The following is a 5,600-nucleotide window of genomic DNA, read 5'->3' as shown; positions in this document are numbered from 1 at the left end:
TACCCGCTGATTACCCGCTATACCCGATAGATACAACATTACCCTATATCCGACAAACTTACACATGCCATTCGGTTAATCAACTTCATAGGTAATTTTAACCGAACTCTATAATTTCTGGCAGCATGAATAAACTTGTTATGCACAACCTACCAGGATGTTGTTGCTGTTAGTGCTATCGAAAATTTATCTTATACCGTCCAGATAAAGGTGGAGTTGCATGTGTTAGTAAGTTTGTGGTATTTACAAGTAGGTGCCGGACAACGGCAGTCATAATGGGCCTCAAGGGCCTCGTAATATGTCGGTACGTATATGCCTACATTCCAAGGCTCAAGAGTCTTGTGCTGCAGGATCGCGTTTCCTTTGCAGTCCCTCGGGGTCGGTGCCCTATTTTATGTACTTAGTGTAGCAAATTGATGTTATTTTTGTTTATTTTTATAAGACAATGAAAAGAAGATAATCAAATTGTCAGTCTACAAAAAATCTAAATAATAAATAGCCTAGTGTTAGATCACTAAGGCCTTAATTGTTGATGTTTATATAATGGCATATTATGACAGTGGCGACGGGTTAAATTTTTCAAAAGGTAACCCGGTGCAAAAAAAAATCTTTTGTTGACATATCACAACCAATTTAACAGAAAATAAAATCTAAGACAAACGTAAGTAAACCTATAAAGTAAGCCGGTAGAGGAATCGGGCTGTATTGACGCTTCGCCACTGGTATATGAAATATATATTTTTGATTCTTTTTATTTAATAAGTTTTTAGACATCAAACAATAACGATGTTATCGTAAAAACTTACAATAGTATGCAAAGTAAACATAACTTATTAAACGCGTATCACATTCTAAAAGCAGCCTCCTACAGTAAAAAGTCGATATTAACTATTTAACACCATACCGTCTTTAAGACAAAATCACTTCTCCGATCAATACAAGATAAAAACGAAAATGCCATTGTTAAAAGAATTAAAAACGCATTCGAGTGCATCATTTATGCTGCAAGAAGCGTCTCGTTGACAGAGAGCGATTGCTCGAGAATGGGGGGTCGTGGGTCGGGTGGGTCACGGGGGGTCCATTACGGAATATAGTCTACTGGCCGGCAATCGATTTGTCAGCCGCTCGGATGGTGTGCGCGAGCGCTTTTCTCACGGATTGTAGACACCAAATTGATTTGTTTTTATACGGCGTGCAAGTTATAAGCATTCGATGTTATTTGTATTATTTATGTCTGTTTTAAATCCTGTAATAATTCTGCGTTATTTTATAAAAGCGTTTTATCAATTTATTAATATGTTTGTTAGATGTAAACGCCTGTGTTTGCTCGAATGCGAAATTTAATAAAACCGGTTTCTTTTTAGCTATTTTTTATTTCGCAAAGTGAAATACTGTTGGTATCAGTTTTGCTGGTGGTATTTTATATCCGCTCGGATAGCGAACACCATACACACGGCGTAATACCCGTCATAGTAACCCGCGTATGTGTGTTGCGTTCTAAGATCAGCCTATGTATACTCGGCTCAAACAGGCCGGCAAAATTGTGTCAACTGCCGATATGTAATCATCTGTCGTCAGTCGACATTCTATTGAACACTTCACTTACCATCAGATGCAATGAGGTCACATTGTCGTACTTGTATAAAAATACCTTCTTCTAGATAGAACTGCAATCGACTTTTATTTTCTATTTAAAAATATATTTAGAAAATAAAAACGTTTATTTGTTAATAAAACTTACTTCTACAAACTACCATTATAGCCTTCCACTACCTCCCGCATCTTATAAGACGCTATGACCTCGTTCCTTGTTCCACGAGGTAATCTCCCGCGGATGTCTCAGAGCGTCTGGTGACACGTTCGTCGGACCGGCCCTAAATTAATCGGCCGGATCCGTTTAGCAGTCCACACGCGCTCGCACCTACGTATCGCAAAAACCTGTCCGCTATCGCTAACAATATCAATTCTCTAACGTAGCTTCGTATTGTATTTTTCGTAGATACTGTAGCTTCGTCTCCAGAACCAAACAGATAATTAAGCAATGGCTTTGGTATTCTGCATGATGCTGGTAGTAAGGTTTTGTAAATAATAGATACCTCTTCCAAAACCAATTTCAAAAACACTAAAGCTTACAATACTCAGACTATTGTTTTGAGATGTTTATATACAGTAATTATACATATCAGTTGATATTAAGGTATAAGGTTATAGAATCATTAATTTCTCATAAGATTATAAATTAATCACTTACTGAGAAAACTACTAAACATAGTTATTCTGTGCAGGCGATTATTTTATAAAGATTGCATACATTTACAATGACAAGATAACTTATTATGCTTCTGTAATATATTCGTCTTGCAATTAAGTGACTGCCTCAGTGACGTAGTTGTACTGCATGTATGGCAGCGCTCTGAGGTTCGAATCCCGGTTTGGGCAAAGTGATATTTGAGTTTTTCTGCTCAGTATCACCACGGAGTATGAAATTTGAGCCCGATATGGCAATAGGCTCGCCCTATCACATCATGGGACGCAACACACTTGGCGAAAACTGAGTGCCCTAGTTGCGCCTTTGCTTACCCTTTCGAGGTTAAATGCGTGATGATATGTGTGCAATTTAGTGATAAAAATATATTCTTTTGCTTAAAGTTATTGCGCTTAACATCAGACGCTTAATTTCTTCGCGACATTCAAGTGGATGAATACTTCGAGATTGTATCGAAATATTATGGTGTAAGTTATCGTTTCTATTCACGTCAATCCCACATCTGTTCTTACATTTCCGATGTAAATTGTGCTACAAATAGAGCGAGTATTAACAGATTGCGTTCCAGCGATAACGTAAACGCCAAAACGGTGCTCTGGCTCAAGTGTACGCCGTCTTACTCGCATGGACTTGATTTTGTCAGAGAGCTGGGTAGTTCACTTCGTCCTAGATATTGAAATATCTAGAAAAGTCTGTCAATCGATTCTCAGATTTTAATAAGGTTTTATCAACGAGATTTTAAACGAGACTAACAGGACGGTCGATTTTTGGGAAACTACACGTACAAGGTTTTAAAAAAGTGCTCACTTCCTGGTAGGTATCGGCTACGCTGTACCTCTGGCATTATTTTAGTCGATGGGCGGTGGATACTGCTTACCACCAGGCGGAACACTTTCTAGTTTGCCTACTAAGCCAATAAAAAACATTGTAACATGATATCGTATGTATGTATTATACTATCTTGAAATTACGTGGATTGCCTGTCTCATTTTAACTTTCATATAAGAATCTTAGGGTCAAACTTCGTTTCATCATCATTATCAGCCACATAAAGTCCACTGCTGAACATAGTCCTCTCCCAAAGATTTCCAGACGGACCTGTCGAAAGTTACCCGCATCCAGCGTGTTCCTGCGACCTTCATCAACTCGTCTGTCTACCTTGCAGGTGGACGTCCAACGCTGTGCTTGCTGGTACGTGGGTAAACTGATATAGACAGGGATCAAATTAATTGATCAATTAGAAAGACCAACACAACGCGCTGAACACTGAAGAACGAACCTCGGCGTCCAACTTGTAAATGTATACTCTAAACTAAAGCGTCCGTGACTCTTACGTAAAAATATTTTAACTGTACTTAAAACTCGACTAGTTTAAACAAATTCTCGGGTCCTTTTCGCAACTTGCTACTCAAACGAATTAGAAAGAAACTCGTATACTTTGCGATAAAAAAACATTTTCCAAATAAATATGTGTGACGTTTAACAGCTCTTTTTACAATTCATGATACCAATTTGAATGTAGAAGAGACGTAATGTGTTGGGCATGTGTTTATGCGCAATTTGACCCCAATTTATCTCTGAATTAAACCCTTTTTTATGAGAGCGTATATTAAATTGGACACAACCAGTGTTCTAAAATTTAAACGTATTTTCGTCACAAAATAACAAAAGGTCCCCGGAATTTGTAATTAAAGAATTATAAAATGAAGAAATAATAAAGAGGCAATCGATTTCTGGACATCGCAAAATTAATAGGTTACAACAATATTTAAATTAATAATTTTTCTTTTGAATCTGTATTATGTTTTGAATTTATTGAGGTCAAAGAGTCAACACAGTCGCTTGATATCTAACTAAGATAATCAATAACTTTCTATAAAGAATCACTAATACTTTAACTGCGATGAATAAAAAATTGTATTATTGACGACAGCAAGCAGCCAGTCATAAAATCCTAACCCAGCTGTCATAATCGAATCATTGTATATTGAATTTTTTTCGCAATGTTTATTTTTATTATACTTCCAACATTTGGAGGACTGCACTTTTTATAGTCACGGGACATCATCTTATACATATAGGTAGACAATAGGGCGTTCTTAAATCAACAAAAATACATTAATTATGTTTCATTTGTGCTGCACGATTTCGCCGCAGGAGAGTGCGAACTCTAGTACTAAGCTGGGCAGGGCGAGCCAATCAGGTGATTCAATTGGATTGTTCGCATAATGGAATGGAAATTAGATTTACTGAATCAGTACGCGCGTTTGTATTATTGTGCTTATTGAAATGAGAAATAAAATGATAACATTTGTATCGGGAGCGCGCTGTACTTCCGGTGTGTTACAGTTATTTGGGGCGAAGATGTAATTATAGAGTTATATATATAGGAATTGATAAACTTGAAATGGTGTTAAAATTAAACTATTTTTCAAATTTTATCGCGGTTTTAATTATTTTGGTTTTCTCCTGACGTTTCGAAGACTTTGCAGCCTTGAAATGGTGGTAAGTTAATTTGATCATAATGTCTAATCAAACTAGCAATAGAATATTTACGGCAGTTTGATTGTGAAAATAAATGTGATGAAGTGGTTATTGAAATATTCAACAGGGTAATTCGCTGATACAGATGGTAAGATTATTTTAATATTTATTCGATTATGACACCGTCTTAATATGGTTATGTTTTATAAAATCATCTTTATTTATAAGTATTTATATTTTATCCATAGAAATATAAGCGTGGAACTCGAAGAATATTTTAGTTCGTGTTATTACTAGACAAATGAGAATTAATGTTTTAAAGAAATACTGACAGTGTCTTGTGTATGTGATATGTTACTATTGTTTATCATTGGACTATTATCAGGCAAACTTATTATAAGTAAAAGTAAAGAATTTTAAATATATTCACAGGGTTTTTTTTATATTTCATTACTAAATGTAACCATATACTTATCTTCTAGAAAATAACGCTTTACAATTGGTTATTCTATCCGTAAAATGTAAAATAAAAAAAGTGTTTATTCGAACAAAATAATTAAAAATTTCGTATAATTAAAAAGTAATTTAATAGGCGTTCTAATGCTGCTATTACTACTCTAAGAGAATTCGTCGCAGCATCATACTCTCATTTAGAAATACAATCACGCACACATCATATTCGTCCTAAACTACAAAATTATCAAAAAGTTTGAAAAGTAAAACTGAGTTTTTTGGTAAAAATATTTTTGGTACAATGGTATTAGAGGTAAAGTCGAGTTTGTGATAATTTATTAACGCAATATCAGAAGAAGCAAGTATAATTTTATACTTCACATAATGACGTAATATT

Source organism: Manduca sexta, chromosome 20 (assembly GCF_014839805.1).
Source record: "Manduca sexta isolate Smith_Timp_Sample1 chromosome 20, JHU_Msex_v1.0, whole genome shotgun sequence".
Lineage (NCBI taxonomy): Eukaryota > Metazoa > Arthropoda > Insecta > Lepidoptera > Sphingidae > Manduca > Manduca sexta.
Note: the sequence above shows the minus strand (reverse complement) of the source record.